Genomic DNA, 19,833 nt, shown 5'->3' on the forward strand with positions numbered 1-19,833 from the left:
ATCACAACTAGAAACATTATGTCACGGTCTGTTACAGTATCACAACTAGAAACATTATGTCACGGTCTGTTACAGACACTGTTACAGTATCACAACTAGAAACATTATGTCACGGTCTGTTACAGTATCACAACTAGAAACATTATGTCACGGTCTGTTACAGTATCACAACTAGAAACATTATGTCACGGTCTGTTACAGTATCACAACTAGAAACATTATGTCACGGTCTGTTAAAGACACATTCTGGAATTTAGACATCTGTTAAAGACACATTCTGGTAGATGGACATCTGTTAAAGACACACTCTGGTAGATGGACATCTGTTAAAGACACATTCTGGTAGATGGACATCTGATAAAGACACATTCTGGTAGATGGACATCTGTTAAAGACACACTCTGGTAGATGGACATCTGTTAAAGACACACTCTGGTAGATGGACATCTGTTAAAGACACACTCTGGTAGATGGACATCTGTTAAAGACACACTCTGGTAGATGGACATCTGATAAAGACACATTCTGGTAGATGGACATCTGTTAAAGACACACTCTGGTAGATGGACATCTGTTAAAGACACATTCTGGTAGATGGACATCTGATAAAGACACATTCTGGTAGATGGACATCTGTTAAAGACACACTCTGGTAGATGGACATCTGTTAAAGACACACTCTGGTAGATGGACATCTGTTAAAGACACACTCTGGTAGATGGACATCTGTTAAAGACACACTCTGGTAGATGGACATCTGATAAAGACACACTCTGGTAGATGGACATCTGATAAAGACACATTCTGGTAGATGGACATCTGTTAAAGACACATTATGGTAGATGGACATCTGATAAAGACACACTCTGGTAGATGGACATCTGATAAAGACACACTCTGGTAGATGGACATCTGTTAAAGACACATTCTGGTAGATGGACATCTGTTAAAGACACATTCTGGTAGATGGACATCTGTTAAAGACACATTAGAATTACAGACAGTGGATTTCAGAGGAAACATTTAAAGGGCCGGTGTAGCCATTTAAAAACAATATTTTTTTTAATCAAATAATTTCTGGTGAACAATAAAGTACTTTACTGTGATTGTTTTCTATTTAAAATTGTAAAAAAAAAAAGAAACAAAAATGGTTTATTAGAAAAATAACAATTTCTCAAGCAAGAATTTAGCTAGGACTGTCTGGGAATGAGGAGGGGAAAACTGAAAACTAGCTGTTATTGGCAGAGACGTTTGGAACTCTCTTATTGGTCCATTAACTAATTCATCGCTCGGTGATGTCATCAGGCAGGTCAAAATTCCATCCCACCAAAACAGGCTGAAATTTCAGGAGGTCTTTTCAAAACAGCTCTTAACACTAAAAAGGAGCATTATCATAATTATCACAATTTCAAAACTATTATTCCAACCTCATAGTGTGGAAATATATATATAAAACCCAGGGAAATGACCGTTTTGAATGCACTGGGCCTTTAACAGTCCACTTCTAAGTGATGACGGTCTGGTTTGAACTGACTTCCCATATGGATTATCTAACACACACAACACATAACTGGGCCAAAGACAAACATGGCAACAAATGATGCCAAATGAACATGTATATCACATGAACCTGAAGACTGTAAATATTCCACACTGAGAGAGGTGAAGTAAAGAGGTACAACTTCAGACTGATAATGACTATTTTTCTACTGAGAGGTAAATAGATGACTATTATTCTACTGAGAGGTGAAGAGATGACTATTATTCTACTGAGAGGTAAAGATATGACTATTATTCTACTGAGAGGTGAAGAGATGACTATTATTCTACTGAGAGGTGAAGAGATGACTATTATTCTACTGAGAGGTGAAGAGATGACTATTATTCTACTGAGAGGTGAGGTGGAGAGATGACTATTATTCTACTGAGAGGTGAGGTAAAGAGATGACTATTATTCTACTGAGAGGTGAAGAGATGACTATTATTCTACTGAGAGGTGAAGAGATGACTATTATTCTACTGAGAGGTGAGGTGAAGAGATGACTATTATTCTACTGAGAGGTGAGGTAAAGAGAAGACTATTATTCTACTGAGAGATAAAGAGATGACTATTATTCTACTGAGAGGTAAAGAGATGACTATTATTCTACTGAGAGGTAAAAAGATGACTATTATTCTACTGAGAGGTGAAGAGATGACTATTATTCTACTGAGAGGTAAAGAGATGACTATTATTCTACTGAGAGATAAAGAGATGACTATTATTCTACTGAGAGGTAAAGAGATGACTATTATTCTACTGAGAGGTAAAGAGATGACTATTATTCTACTGAGAGGTGAAGAGATGACTATTATTCTACTGAGAGGTGAGGTGAAGAGATGACTATTATTCTACTGAGAGGTAAAGAGATGACTATTATTCTACTGAGAGATGAAGAGATGACTATTATTCTACTGAAAGGTAAAGAGATGACTATTATTCTACTGAGAGGTAAAGAGATGACTATTATTCTACTGAGAGGTAAAGAGATGACTATTATTCTACTGAGAGGTGAAGAGATGACTATTATTCTACAGAGAGGTGAGGTGAAGAGATGACTATTATTCTACTGAGAGGTGAAGAGAGGACTATTATTCTACTGAGAGGTAAAGAGATGACTATTATTCTACTGAGAGGTGAAGAGATTAATATTATTCTACTGAGAGGTGAAGAGATGACTATTATTCTACTGAGAGGTGAAGAGATGACTATTATTCTACTGAGAGGTGAAGAGATGACTATTATTCTACTGAGAGGTGAAGAGATGACTATTATTCTACTGAGAGGTGAGATAAAGAGATGACTATTATTCTACTGAGAGGTGAAGAGATGACTATTATTCTACTGAGAGGTGAAGAGATGACTATTATTCTACTGAGAGGTGAAGAGTTGACTATTATTCTACTGAGAGGTGAAGAGATGACTATTATTCTACTGAGAGGTGAGGTAAAGAGATGACTATTATTCTACTGAGAGGTGAAGAGATGACTATTATTCTACTGAGAGGTGAAGAGATGACTATTATTCTACTGAGAGGTGAAGAGATGACTATTATTCTACTGAGAGGTGAAGAGATGACTATTATTCTACTGAGAGGTGAAGAGATGACTATTATTCTATTGAGAGGTGAAGAGATGACTATTATTCTACTGAGAGGTGAGGTAAAGAGATGACTATTATTCTACTGAGAAGTGAGGTGAAGAGATGACTATTATTATACTGAGAGATGAAAAGATGACTATTATTCTACTGAGAGGTGAAGAGATGACTATTATTTTACTGAGAGGTAAAGAGATGACTATTATTCTACTGAGAGGTGAAGAGATGACTATTATTCTATTGAGAGGTGAAGAGATGACTATTATTCTACTGAGAGGTGAGATAAAGATATGACTATTATTCTACTGAGAGGTGAAGAGATGACTATTATTCTACTGAGAGGTAAATAGATGACTATTATTCTACTGAGAGGTGAAGAGATGACTATTATTCTACTGAGAGGTGAGATAAAGATATGACTATTATTCTACTGAGAGGTGAAGAGATTACTATTATTCTACTGAGAGGTGAAGAGATGACTATTATTCTACTGAGAGGTGAAGAGATGACTATTATTCTACTGAGAGGTGAAGAGATGACTATTATTCTACTGAGAGGTGAGGTGAAGAGATGACTATTATTCTACTGAGAGGTGAGGTGAAGAGATGACTATTATTCTACTGAGAGGTGAAGAGAGGACTATTATTCTACTGAGAGGTGAGGTAAAGAGATGACTATTATTCTACTGAGAAGTGAGGTGAAGAGATGACTATTATTATACTGAGAGATGAAGAGATGACTATTATTCTACTGAGAGGTGAAGAGATGACTATTATTTTACTGAGAGGTAAAGAGATGACTATTATTCTACTGAGAGGTGAAGAGATGACTATTATTATATTGAGAGGTGAAGAGATGACTATTATTCTACTGAGAGGTGAGATAAAGATATGACTATTATTCTACTGAGAGGTGAAGAGATGACTATTATTCTACTGAGAGGTGAAGAGATGACTATTATTCTACTGAGAGGTGAAGAGATGACTATTATTCTACTGAGAGGTGAAGAGATGACTATTATTCTATTGAGAGGTGAAGAGATGACTATTATTCTACTGAGAGGTAAATAGATGACTATTATTCTACTGAGAGGTAAATAGATGACTATTATTCTACTGAGAGGTGAAGAGAGGACTATTATTCTATTGAGAGGTGAAGAGATTACTATTATTCTACTGAGAGGTGAAGAGATGACTATTATTCTACTGAGAGGTGAAGAGATGACTATTATTCTACTGAGAGGTGAAGAGATGACTATTATTCTACTGAGAGGTGAAGAGATGACTATTATTCTATTGAGAGGTGAAGAGATGACTATTATTCTACTGAGAGGTGAGATAAAGATATGACTATTACTCTACTGAGAGGTGAAGAGATGACTATTATTCTACTGAGAGGTAAATAGATGACTATTATTCTACTGAGAGGTAAATAGATGACTATTATTCTACTGAGAGGTGAAGAGAGGACTATTATTCTACTGAGAGGTGAAGAGATGACTATTATTCTACTGAGAGGTGAGATAAAGATATGACTATTATTCTACTGAGAGGTGAAGAGATGACTATTATTCTACTGAGAGGTAAATAGATGACTATTATTCTACTGAGAGGTGAAGAGATGACTATTATTCTATTGAGAGGTGAAGAGATGACTATTATTCTACTGAGAGGTGAAGAGATGACTATTATTCTACTGAGAGGTGAAGAGATGACTATTATTCTATTGAGAGGTGAAGAGATGACTATTATTCTACTGAGAGGTGAGATAAAGATATGACTATTACTCTACTGAGAGGTGAAGAGATGACTATTATTCTACTGAGAGGTAAATAGATGACTATTATTCTACTGAGAGGTAAATAGATGACTATTATTCTACTGAGAGGTGAAGAGAGGACTATTATTCTACTGAGAGGTGAAGAGATGACTATTATTCTACTGAGAGGTAAAGAGATGACTATTATTCTATTGAGAGGTGAAGAGATGACTATTATTCTACTGAGAGGTAAATAGATGACTATTATTCTACTGAGAGGTAAATAGATGACTATTATTCTACTGAGAGGTGAAGAGAGGACTATTATTCTATTGAGAGGTGAAGAGATTACTATTATTCTACTGAGAGGTGAAGAGATGACTATTATTCTACTGAGAGGTGAAGAGATGACTATTATTCTACTGAGAGGTGAAGAGATGACTATTATTCTATTGAGAGGTGAAGAGATGACTATTATTCTACTGAGAGGTGAGATAAAGATATGACTATTACTCTACTGAGAGGTGAAGAGATGACTATTATTCTACTGAGAGGTAAATAGATGACTATTATTCTACTGAGAGGTAAATAGATGACTATTATTCTACTGAGAGGTGAAGAGAGGACTATTATTCTACTGAGAGGTGAAGAGATGACTATTATTCTACTGAGAGGTAAAGAGATGACTATTATTCTATTGAGAGGTGAAGAGATGACTATTATTCTACTGAGAGGTAAATAGATGACTATTATTCTACTGAGAGGTAAATAGATGACTATTATTCTACTGAGAGGTGAAGAGAGGACTATTATTCTATTGAGAGGTGAAGAGATTACTATTATTCTACTGAGAGGTGAAGAGATGACTATTATTCTACTGAGAGGTGAAGAGATGACTATTATTCTACTGAGAGGTGAAGAGATGACTATTATTCTACTGAGAGGTGAAGAGATGACTATTATTCTATTGAGAGGTGAAGAGATGACTATTATTCTACTGAGAGGTGAAGAGATGACTATTATTCTATTGAGAGGTGAAGAGATGACTATTATTCTACTGAGAGGTGAGATAAAGATATGACTATTACTCTACTGAGAGGTGAAGAGATGACTATTATTCTACTGAGAGGTAAATAGATGACTATTATTCTACTGAGAGGTAAATAGATGACTATTATTCTACTGAGAGGTGAAGAGAGGACTATTATTCTACTGAGAGGTGAAGAGATGACTATTATTCTACTGAGAGGTAAAGAGATGACTATTATTCTATTGAGAGGTGAAGAGATGACTATTATTCTACTGAGAGGTAAATAGATGACTATTATTCTACTGAGAGGTAAATAGATGACTATTATTCTACTGAGAGGTGAAGAGAGGACTATTATTCTATTGAGAGGTGAAGAGATTACTATTATTCTACTGAGAGGTGAAGAGATGACTATTATTCTACTGAGAGGTGAAGAGATGACTATTATTCTACTGAGAGGTGAAGAGATGACTATTATTCTATTGAGAGGTGAAGAGATGACTATTATTCTACTGAGAGGTGAGATAAAGATATGACTATTACTCTACTGAGAGGTGAAGAGATGACTATTATTCTACTGAGAGGTAAATAGATGACTATTATTCTACTGAGAGGTAAATAGATGACTATTATTCTACTGAGAGGTGAAGAGAGGACTATTATTCTACTGAGAGGTGAAGAGATGACTATTATTCTACTGAGAGGTAAAGAGATGACTATTATTCTATTGAGAGGTGAAGAGATGACTATTATTCTACTGAGAGGTAAATAGATGACTATTATTCTACTGAGAGGTAAATAGATGACTATTATTCTACTGAGAGGTGAAGAGAGGACTATTATTCTATTGAGAGGTGAAGAGATTACTATTATTCTACTGAGAGGTGAGATAAAGATATGACTATTACTCTACTGAGAGGTGAAGAGATGACTATTATTCTACTGAGAGGTAAATAGATGACTATTATTCTACTGAGAGGTAAATAGATGACTATTATTCTACTGAGAGGTGAAGAGAGGACTATTATTCTACTGAGAGGTGAAGAGATGACTATTATTCTACTGAGAGGTAAAGAGATGACTATTATTCTATTGAGAGGTGAAGAGATGACTATTATTCTACTGAGAGGTAAATAGATGACTATTATTCTACTGAGAGGTAAATAGATGACTATTATTCTACTGAGAGGTGAAGAGAGGACTATTATTCTATTGAGAGGTGAAGAGATTACTATTATTCTACTGAGAGGTGAAGAGATGACTATTATTCTACTGAGAGGTGAAGAGATGACTATTATTCTACTGAGAGGTGAGATAAAGATATGACTATTATTCTACTGAGAGGTGAAGAGATTACTATTATTCTACTGAGAGGTGAAGAGATGACTATTATTCTACTGAGAGGTGAAGAGATGACTATTATTCTACTGAGAGGTGAAGAGATGACTATTATTCTACTGAGAGGTGAGGTGAAGAGATGACTATTATTCTACTGAGAGGTGAGGTGAAGAGATGACTATTATTCTACTGAGAGGTGAAGAGAGGACTATTATTCTACTGAGAGGTGAGGTAAAGAGATGACTATTATTCTACTGAGAAGTGAGGTGAAGAGATGACTATTATTATACTGAGAGATGAAGAGATGACTATTATTCTACTGAGAGGTGAAGAGATGACTATTATTTTACTGAGAGGTAAAGAGATGACTATTATTCTACTGAGAGGTGAAGAGATGACTATTATTCTATTGAGAGGTGAAGAGATGACTATTATTCTACTGAGAGGTGAGATAAAGATATGACTATTATTCTACTGAGAGGTGAAGAGATGACTATTATTCTACTGAGAGGTAAATAGATGACTATTATTCTACTGAGAGGTGAAGAGATGACTATTATTCTATTGAGAGGTGAAGAGATGACTATTATTCTACTGAGAGGTGAAGAGATGACTATTATTCTACTGAGAGGTGAAGAGATGACTATTATTCTATTGAGAGGTGAAGAGATGACTATTATTCTACTGAGAGGTGAGATAAAGATATGACTATTACTCTACTGAGAGGTGAAGAGATGACTATTATTCTACTGAGAGGTAAATAGATGACTATTATTCTACTGAGAGGTAAATAGATGACTATTATTCTACTGAGAGGTAAATAGATTACTATTATTCTACTGAGAGGTGAAGAGAGGACTATTATTCTACTGAGAGGTGAAGAGATGACTATTATTCTACTGAGAGGTAAAGAGATGACTATTATTCTATTGAGAGGTGAAGAGATGACTATTATTCTACTGAGAGGTAAATAGATGACTATTATTCTACTGAGAGGTAAATAGATGACTATTATTCTACTGAGAGGTGAAGAGAGGACTATTATTCTATTGAGAGGTGAAGAGATTACTATTATTCTACTGAGAGGTGAAGAGATGACTATTATTCTACTGAGAGGTGAAGAGATGACTATTATTCTACTGAGAGGTGAAGAGATGACTATTATTCTATTGAGAGGTGAAGAGATGACTATTATTCTACTGAGAGGTGAGATAAAGATATGACTATTACTCTACTGAGAGGTGAAGAGATGACTATTATTCTACTGAGAGGTAAATAGATGACTATTATTCTACTGAGAGGTAAATAGATGACTATTATTCTACTGAGAGGTGAAGAGAGGACTATTATTCTACTGAGAGGTGAAGAGATGACTATTATTCTACTGAGAGGTGAAGAGAGGACTATTATTCTACTGAGAGGTGAAGAGATGACTATTATTCTACTGAGAGGTAAAGAGATGACTATTATTCTATTGAGAGGTGAAGAGATGACTATTATTCTACTGAGAGGTAAATAGATGACTATTATTCTACTGAGAGGTAAATATATGATTATTATTCTACTGAGAGGTGAAGAGAGGACTATTATTCTATTGAGAGGTGAAGAGATTACTATTATTCTACTGAGAGGTGAAGAGATGACTATTATTCTACTGAGAGGTGAAGAGATGACTATTATTCTACTGAGAGGTGAGATAAAGATATGACTATTATTCTACTGAGAGGTGAAGAGATTACTATTATTCTACTGAGAGGTGAAGAGATGACTATTATTCTACTGAGAGGTGAAGAGATGACTATTATTCTACTGAGAGGTGAAGAGATGACTATTATTCTACTGAGAGGTGAGGTGAAGAGATGACTATTATTCTACTGAGAGGTGAGGTGAAGAGATGACTATTATTCTACTGAGAGGTGAAGAGAGGAGTATTATTCTACTGAGAGGTAAAGAGATGACTATTATTCTACTGAGAGGTGAAGAGATGACTATTATTCTACTGAGAGGTGAGATAAAGAGATGACTATTATTCTACTGAGAGGTGAAGAGATGACTATTATTCTACTGAGAGGTGAAGAGATTACTATTATTCTACTGAGAGGTGAAGAGAGGACTATTATTCTACTGAGAGGTGAAGAGATGACTATTATTCTACTGAGAGGTGAAGAGATGACTATTATTCTACTGAGAGGTGAAGAGATGACTATTATTCTACTGAGAGGTTAAGAGATGACTATTATTCTACTGAGAGGTGAGGTAAAGAGATTACTATTATTCTACTGAGAGGTGAGGTGAAGAGATGACTATTATTCTACTGAGAGGTGAAGAGATGACTATTATTCTATTGAGAGATGAAGAGATGACTATTATTCTACTGAGAGGTGAAGAGATGACTATTATTCTACTGAGAGATGAAGAGATGACTATTATTATACTGAGAGGTGAAGAGATGACTATTATTATACTGAGAGGTGAAGAGATGACTATTATTCTACTGAGAGGTGAAGAGATGACTATTATTCTACTGAGAGGTAAAGAGATGACTATTATTCTACTGAGAGGTGAAGAGATGACTATTATTCTACTGAGAGGTGAGATAAAGAGATGACTATTATTCTACTGAGAGGTGAAGAGATTACTATTATTCTACTGAGAGGTGAAGAGATGACTATTATTCTACTGAGAGGTGAAGAGATGACTATTATTCTACTGAGAGGTGAAGAGATGACTATTATTCTACTGAGAGGTGAGGTGAAGAGATGACTATTATTCTACTGAGAGGTGAGGTGAAGAGATGACTATTATTCTACTGAGAGGTGAAGAGAGGAGTATTATTCTACTGAGAGGTAAAGAGATGACTATTATTCTACTGAGAGGTGAAGAGATGACTATTATTCTACTGAGAGGTGAGATAAAGAGATGACTATTATTCTACTGAGAGGTGAAGAGATGACTATTATTCTACTGAGAGGTGAAGAGATTACTATTATTCTACTGAGAGGTGAAGAGAGGACTATTATTCTACTGAGAGGTGAAGAGATGACTATTATTCTACTGAGAGGTGAAGAGATGACTATTATTCTACTGAGAGGTGAAGAGATGACTATTATTCTACTGAGAGGTTAAGAGATGACTATTATTCTACTGAGAGGTGAGGTAAAGAGATTACTATTATTCTACTGAGAGGTGAGGTGAAGAGATGACTATTATTCTACTGAGAGGTGAAGAGATGACTATTATTCTATTGAGAGATGAAGAGATGACTATTATTCTACTGAGAGGTGAAGAGATGACTATTATTCTACTGAGAGATGAAGAGATGACTATTATTATACTGAGAGGTGAAGAGATGACTATTATTATACTGAGAGGTGAAGAGATGACTATTATTCTACTGAGAGGTGAAGAGATGACTATTATTCTACTGAGAGGTAAAGAGATGACTATTATTCTACTGAGAGGTGAAGAGATGACTATTATTCTACTGAGAGGTGAGATAAAGAGATGACTATTATTCTACTGAGAGGTGAAGAGATGACTATTATTCTACTGAGAGGTGAAGAGATTACTATTATTCTACTGAGAGGTGAAGAGAGGACTATTATTCTACTGAGAGGTGAAGAGATGACTATTATTCTACTGAGAGGTGAAGAGATGACTATTATTCTACTGAGAGGTGAAGAGATGACTATTATTCTACTGAGAGGTTAAGAGATGACTATTATTCTACTGAGAGGTGAGGTAAAGAGATTACTATTATTCTACTGAGAGGTGAGGTGAAGAGATGACTATTATTCTACTGAGAGGTGAGGTGAAGAGATGACTATTATTCTACTGAGAGGTAAAGAGATGACTATTATTCTACTGAGAGGTAAAGAGATGACTATTATTCTACTGAGAGGTAAAGAGATGACTATTATTCTACTGAGAGGTAAAGAGATGACTATTATTCTACTGAGAGGTGAAGAGATGACTATTATTCTACTGAGAGGTAAAGAGATGACTATTATTCTACTGAGAGGTGAAGAGATGACTATTATTCTACTGAGAGGTAAAGAGATGACTATTATTCTACTGAGAGGTGAAGAGATGACTATTATTCTACTGAGAGATGAAGAGATGACTATTATTCTACTGAGAGGTGAAGAGATGACTATTATTCTACTGAGAGGTAAACAGATGACTATTATTCTACTGAGAGGTGAGGTGAAGAGATGACTATTATTCTACTGAGAGGTGAAGAGATGACTATTATTATACTGAGAGGTGAAGAGATGACTATTATTCTACTGAGAGGTGAAGATATGACTATTATTCTACTGAGAGGTGAAGAGATGACTATTATTCTACTGAGAGGTGAAGAGATGACTATTATTCTACTGAGAGGTGAAGAGATGACTATTATTCTACTGAGAGGTGAAGAGATTACTATTATTCTACTGAGAGGTAAAGTGATGACTATTATTCTACTGAGAGGTAAATAGATGACTATTATTCTACTGAGAGGTGAAGAGATGACTATTATTCTACTGAGAGCTAAAGAGATGACTATTATTCTACTGAGAGGTGAAGATATGACTATTATTCTACTGAGAGGTGAAGAGATGACTATTATTCTACTGAGAGGTGAAGAGATGACTATTATTCTACTGAGAGGTGAAGAGATGACTATTATTCTACTGAGAGGTGAAGAGATTACTATTATTCTACTGAGAGGTGAAGAGATGACTATTATTCTACTGAAAGGTGAAGAGATGACTATTATTCTACTGAGAGGTGAGGTGAAGAGATGACTATTATTCTACTGAGAGATAAATAGATGACTATTATTCTACTGAGAGGTGAAGAGATGACTATTATTCTACTGAGAGATAAAGAGATGACTATTATTCTACTGAGAGGTAAAGAGATGACTATTATTCTACTGAGAGGTAAAGAGATGACTATTATTATATTGAGAGGTGAAGAGATGACTATTATTCTACTGAGAGATAAAGAGATGACTATTATTCTACTGAGAGGTGAAGAGATGACTATTATTCTACTGAGAGGTGAAGAGATGACTATTATTCTACTGAGAGGTTAAGAGATGACTATTATTCTACTGAGAGGTGAAGAGATGACTATTATTCTACTGAGAGGTGAAGAGATGACTATTATTCTACTGAGAGGTGAAGAGATGACTATTATTCTACTGAGAGGTAAAGAGATGAATATTATTCTACTGAGAGGTGAGGTGAAGAGATGACTATTATTCTACTGAGAGGTGAAGATATTACTATTATTCTACTGAGAGGTGAAGAAATGACTATTATTATACTGAGAGGTGAAGAGATGACTATTATTCTACTGAGAGGTGAGGTGAAGAGATTACTATTATTCTACTGAGAGGTGAAGAGATGACTATTATTCTACTGAGAGGTGAAGAGATGACTATTATTCTACTGAGAGGTGAAGAGATGACTATTATTCTACTGAGAGGTGAAGAGATGACTATTATTCTACTGAGAGGTGAAGAGATGACTATTATTCTACTGAGAGGTGAAGAGATGACTATTATTCTACTGAGAGGTGAAGAGATGACTATTATTCTACTGAGAGGTGAGATAAAGATATGACTATTACTCTACTGAGAGGTGAAGAGATGACTATTATTCTACTGAGAGGTGAAGAGATGACTATTATTCTACTGAGAGGTAAAGAGATGACTATTATTCTACTGAGAGGTGAAGAGATGACTATTATTCTACTGAGAGGTGAAGAGATGACTATTATTCTACTGAGAGGTGAGGGTGAAGAGATGACTATTATTCTACTGAGAGATAAATAGATGACTATTATTCTACTGAGAGGTGAAGAGATGACTATTATTCTACTGAGAGATAAAGAGATGACTATTATTCTACTGAGAGGTAAAGAGATGACTATTATTCTACTGAGAGGTAAAGAGATGACTATTATTATATTGAGAGGTGAAGAGATGACTATTATTCTACTGAGAGATAAAGAGATGACTATTATTCTACTGAGAGGTGAAGAGATGACTATTATTCTACTGAGAGGTGAAGAGATGACTATTATTCTACTGAGAGGTGAAGAGATGACTATTATTCTACTGAGAGGTGAAGAGATGACTATTATTCTACTGAGAGGTGAAGAGATTACTATTATTCTACTGAGAGGTGAGGTGAAGAGATGACTATTATTCTACTGAGAGGTAAAGAGATGACTATTATTCTACTGAGAGGTGAGGTGAAGAGATGACTATTATTCTACTGAGAGGTGAAGAGATGACTATTATTCTACTGAGAGGTGAAGAGATGACTATTATTCTACTGAGAGGTGAAGAGATGACTATTATTCTACTGAGAGGTGAAGAGATGACTATTATTCTACTGAGAGGTGAGGTGAAGAGATGACTATTATTCTACTGAGAGGTGAAGAGATTACTATTATTCTACTGAGAGGTGAAGAGATGACTATTATTCTACTGAGAGATAAAGAGATGACTATTATTATTATAGATGACCCATACACAAACTACAAAGTACAAAAGGGAAAATAAGTCGGAGGTTTACATATACCTTAGCCAAATACATTTAAACAGTTTTTCACAATTCCTGACATTTAATCTTAGTAAAAATTCCCTGTTTTAGGTCAGTTACGATCACCACTTTAATTTAAGAATGTGAAATGTCAGAATAATAGTAGAGAGAATGATTTATGTCAGCTTTTATTTCTTTCATCACATTCCCAGTGGGTCAGAAGTTTACATACACTCAATTAGTATTTGGTATCATTGCCTTTAAAATGTTTAACTTGGGTCAAACGTTTCGGGTAGCCTTCCACAAGCTTCCCACAATAAATTGGGTGAATTTTGGCCATTCCTCCTGACAGAGCTGGTGTAACTGAATCAGGTTTGTAGGCCTCCTTGCTCACACGCTTTTTCAGTTTTGCCCACAAATGTTCCACATGATTGAGGTCAGGGCTTTGTGATGACCACTCCAATACCTTGACTTTGTTGTCCTTAGCCCATTTTGCCATAACGTTGGAAGTATGCTTGGGGTCATTGTCCATTTGGAAGACCCATTTGTGACCAAGCTTTAACTTCCTGACTGATGTCTTGAGATGTTGCTTCAATATATCCACATAATTGTCCATCCTCATGATGCCATAATTTTTGTGAAGTGCACCAGTCCCTCCTGCAGTAAAGCACCCCCACAACATGATGCTGCCACCCCCGTGATTCACGGTAGGGATGGTGTTCTTTGGCTTGTAAGCCTCCCCCTTTTTCCTCCAAACATAACGATGGTCATTATGGCCAAACAGTTACATATTTGTGAAGGTCTAAAAATTTATTTCTGAGGTCTTGGCTGATTTCTTTTGATTTTCCCAAGATGTCAAGCAAAGAGGCACTGAGTTTGAAGGTCGGCCTTGAAATACATCCACAGGTACACCTCCAATTGACCCAAATGTCAATTAGCCTATCAGAAGCTTCTACAGCCATGACATCATTTTCTGGAATATTCCAAGCTGTTTAAAGGCACAGTCAACTTAGTGTATGTAAACTTCTGAACCACTGGAATTGTGATACAGTGAATTATAAGTGGAATAATCTGTCTGTAAACAATTGTTGGAAAAATGACCTGTGTCATACACAAAGTAGATGTCCTAACCGACTTGCCAAAACTATAGTTTGCTAACAAGAAATGTGTGGAGTGGTTGAAAAACTAGTTTTAATGACTCCAACCTAAGTGTATGTAAACTTCCGACTTCCAACTGTACATCATACAAGAAACAGATACATTGTAAGTAACATTACAGTGGAACAAATCTGTCAACACACAACAGACAGAGAAGATAGAGATTAAAAAGAAGGAGAGATACAGATAAAGAGATAGAGAGATGGAGAGAGAGATAGAGAGAGAGGACGAGAGAGAGAGACAGAGAGAGAGAGAGAGAGAGGGAGAGAGGACGAGAGAGAGAGAGAGAGAGAGAGAGAGACAGATGGAGAGAGAGAGAGGACTTTAATTGAATTGAGAGAGAGGGAGAGAGAGATGGAGGGGTAAATAAAGAGAGAAGGAGAGAACGGAGTAACGTTATAGTCCTTGGTTAGTTAGTTACCGGAGAGAGCCGATGAGAGGAGAGTCCATCCGCTAGGAGAGCTTCACTCCCGTAAACTCCCCAACCCGTGGTATTCCATCTGCGTGCTTCTGTTTCCCCAGTAATATCCGTTATCTGTTATCCAGCCACTGCTCTAGCTCTCGCTGTCGGTGAGCTCCAGTTAAAATCCCAATATCCAACAGGGGAGAAAAAAACTCACCAGTCACGTTGTCTCAAAGCACACCGCAGTCTCAGAGAAAGAGAGAGGTTTTGAACTTTAGAACCAAAACACACGGTCATACGGCCGGTAACGGAGGGTGTTCTAGTGCATCCCCGATCAGCTCCGCTCTGAAAGCGCGAGTCACAAACCCGAGTTCAGCCGCACCCGGTGAAAGGCAGGACCACGTGACCGACCGACAGCCCTCCCCTCGCGCACAGGCTTACTGTACATCCAGGGAGCGCACGAGCAGAACAGCATCCGTCTGCCGATACAGTAGAAGAACCAGGTATCACACCGAGTCTCTCTGAACACAGCCCCGTCGGTCAACAAAGGGGAAGACCGGGATAGTGGAGGCTGCAACGACCCTCCCTAGAGCGTTGGTTATGTTCATGCATGTAATAGAGGGTAATAGTCACCACCTAGGAGAGAGACTGGGGCAGGAGGGTAATAGGGGGTAATAGTCACCACCTAGGAGAGAGACTGGGGCAGGAGGGTATTAGAGGGTAATAGTCACCACCTAGGAGAGAGACTGGGGCAGGAGGGTAATAGAGGGTAATAGTCACCACCTAGGAGAGAGACTGGGGCAGGAGGGTAATAGGGGGTAATAGTCACCACCTAGGAGAGAGACTGGGGCAGGAGGGTATTAGAGGGTAATAGTCACCACCTAGGAGAGAGACTGGGGCAGGAGGGTAATAGAGGGTAATAGTCACCACCTAGGAGAGAGACTGGGGCAGGAGGGTAATAGAGGGTAATAGTCACCACCTAGGAGAGAGACTGGGGCAGGAGGGTAATAGAGGGTAATAGTCACCACCTAGGAGAGAGACTGGGGCAGGACGGTAACACTGTCATTTAGTTTTCTGACGACTCAACGGTGGTAGGCCTGATCACCGACAACGATGAGACCGACCTATAGGGAGGAGGTCAGAGACCTCGCAGTGTGGTGCCCGAACAAGAACCTCTCCCTCCACTTCAGCAAGACAAAGGAGATGATCGTGGACTACAGGAAAAGGAGGGCTGAACACGACCATATTCACATCACAGGGCTGCAGTGGAGCAGTTTGAGAGGTTCAAGTTCATTGGTGTCCACATCACCAACAAACTAACATGGTCCAAACACACCAAGACAGTCATGAAGAGGGCACAACAACACCTTTTCCCCCTCAGGAGACTTTGGCATGGGTCCCCAGATCCTCAATAGGTTCTACAGCTGCACCATCGAGAGCATCCTGGACGGTTGCATCACTGCCTGGTAGGGCAACTGCTTGGCATCTGACCGCAAGGCACTACAGAGGGTAGTGCGCACGGCCCAGTACATCACTGGGGCTAAGCTGCCTGCCATCCAGGACCTCTACACCAGGCGGTGTCAGAGGAAGGCCCAGTACATCACTGGGGCTAAGCTGCCTGCCATCCAGGACCTCTACACCAGGCGGTGTCAGAGGAAGGCCCAGTACATCACTGGGGCTAAGCTGCCTGCCATCCAGGACCTCTACACCAGGCAGTGTTAGAGGAAGGCCCAGTACATCACTGGGGCTAAGCTGCCTGCCATCCAGGACCTCTACACCAGGCGGTGTCAGAGGAAGGCCCAGTACATCACTGGGGCTAAGCTGCCTGCCATCCAGGACCTCTACACCAGGCGGTGTCAGAGGAAGGCCCAGTACATCACTGGGGCTAAGCTGCCTGCCATCCAGGACCTCTACACCAGGCGGTGTCAGAGGAAGGCCCAGTACATCACTGGGGCTAAGCTGCCTGCCATCCAGGACCTCTACACCAGGCAGTGTTAGAGGAAGGCCCTAAAAATGGTCAAAGACTCCAGTCACCCAAGTTATAGACTCTTTGTATTTCCACTCGTTCAATTTGCTTAGAAAAGAATCTGTGAAAATCTCACCCTAAATGTTGTTTCAACCAGTCAAATCAAGTTTGTATTTATTCCTCAGAGATCCTAGAAGGTAACCAGACTTCACTCTATCATTAGGGGTGTAGTATATCCTATAGGACACCATATCAGAGATCCTAGAAGGTAACCAGACTTCACTATATCATTAGGGGTGTAGTATATCCTATAGGACACCATATCAGAGATCCTAGAAGGTAACCAGACTTCACTATATCATTAGGGGTGTAGTATATCCTATAGGACACCATATCAGAGATCCTAGAAGGTAACCAGACTTCACTATATCATTAGGGGTGTAGTATATCCTATAGGACACCATATCAGAGATCCTAGAAGGTAACCAGACTTCACTATATCATTAGGGGTGTAGTATATCCTATAGGACACCATATCAGAGATCCTAGAAGGTAACCAGACTTCACTATATCATTAGAGGTGTAGTATATCCTATAGGACACCATATCAGAGATCCTAGAAGGTAACCAGACTTCACTATATCATTAGAGGTGTAGTATATCCTATAGGACACCATATCAGAGATCCTAGAAGGTAACCAGACTTCACTATATCATTAGGGGTGTAGTATATCCTATAGGACACCATATCAGAGATCCTAGAAGGTAACCAGACTTCACTATATCATTAGAGGTGTAGTATATCCTATAGGACACCATATCAGAGATCCTAGAAGGTAACCAGACTTCACTATATCATTAGAGGTGTAGTATATCCTATAGGACACCATATCAGAGATCCTAGAAGGTAACCAGACTTCACTATATCATTAGGGGTGTAGTATATCCTATAGGACACCATATCAGAGATCCTAGAAGGTAACCAGACTTCACTATATCATTAGGGGTGTAGTATATCCTATAGGACACCATATCAGAGATCCTAGAAGGTAACCAGACTTCACTATATCATTAGGGGTGTAGTATATCCTATAGGACACCATATCAGAGATCCTAGAAGGTAACCAGACTTCACTATATCATTAGGGGTGTAGTATATCCTATAGGACACCATATCAGAGATCCTAGAAGGTAACCAGACTTCACTATATCATTAGGGGTGTAGTATATCCTATAGGACACCATATCAGAGATCCTAGAAGGTAACCAGACTTCACTCTATCATTAGGGGTGTAGTATATCCTATAGGACACCATATCAGAGATCCTAGAAGGTAACCAGACTTCACTATATCATTAGGGGTGTAGTATATCCTATAGGACACCATATCAGAGATCCTAGAAGGTAACCAGACTTCACTATATCATTAGGGGTGTAGTGTATCCTATAGGACACCATATCAGAGATCCTAGAAGGTAACCAGACTTCACTATATCATTAGGGGTGTAGTATATCCAATAGGACACCATATCAGAGATCCTAGAAGGTAACCAGACTTCACTATATCATTAGGGGTGTAGTGTATCCTATAGGACACCATATCAGAGATCGTAGAAGGTAACCAGACTTCACTATATCATTAGGGGTGTAGTATATCCTATAGGACACCATATCAGAGATCCTAGAAGGTAACCAGACTTCACTATATCGTTAGGGTTGTAGTGTATCCTATAGGACACCATATTTGGTCAGAGAGCGCCGCCTTCATGGCACGCCGATGACGCAGACGGGCTTCACATGATCGACTCTATAACTTTGTCAAATAAACACCAATCAGGCTCAAACAAAGCTAGCTAGATGGCCAATGAGCTGGGCTTTACGGAAACCCCATATCTGTATGTATAAATGTAGCTGCTAACCTTGTGTGACAACCAGACTTTTCTTTTAAACAAAAACTCTTCAGAATATGACGTTATGAAAACGGGTTGTTTTGCAAATGTTAAACTTATAATATGGCTACTAATACTGGAAAAAGATAAATCAAAGTCCAAGTATACAGATGTGACGATAGTCTTGCAGGAAAATGTAACATCAATGCAAATGTCTCCTTCATGATTTGCCCAAATGTACCTGGGTGACTTCACACTAAATGTCATGTAGTTTGCTCATACTTCAAGTTATCCGTCTGAAACGTTGCACATACACTGCTGCCATCTTGTGGACACCATCGGAATTACAACCAGAGTGATGGCTAGAACTACATCCAGAGTGATGGCTGGCTCAGGGACCTTTCTGCTTCAAAGATGGTTGTAGAAAGAAAATGGGGGCGGGGGGGTATTTTCTTCTACTAGATATAATGTGTTATATTCTCCTACATTCATTTCACATTTCCACAAACTTCAAAGTGTTTCCTTTCAAATGGTATCAAGAATATGCATATATCCCTGCTTCAGGTCCTGACCTCCAGGCAGTTGGATTTGAGTCAAAAATGTAAAA

The 19,833-nt window shown here is 38.2% G+C and overlaps 1 protein-coding gene across 1 annotated transcript in view; it reads right to left on the reverse strand.

Annotated features, from left to right (window-relative positions):
• The window catches only part of cacna1hb (calcium voltage-gated channel subunit alpha1 Hb), a 135,816-nt gene extending 120,051 nt beyond the window's left edge, over positions 1-15,765 (reverse strand). The window contains exon 1 of the mRNA XM_090194653.1: positions 15,390-15,765. The gene's annotated coding sequence lies outside the window, so the exon portion shown is untranslated. The remainder of the gene's footprint in view (positions 1-15,389) is intronic.
• Between the last annotated feature and the right edge of the window lie 4,068 nt (positions 15,766-19,833).

The sequence above is a fragment of the Oncorhynchus mykiss genome, chromosome 13, assembly GCF_057628025.1.
Source record: "Oncorhynchus mykiss isolate SJ-2025 chromosome 13, ASM5762802v1, whole genome shotgun sequence".
Lineage (NCBI taxonomy): Eukaryota > Metazoa > Chordata > Actinopteri > Salmoniformes > Salmonidae > Oncorhynchus > Oncorhynchus mykiss.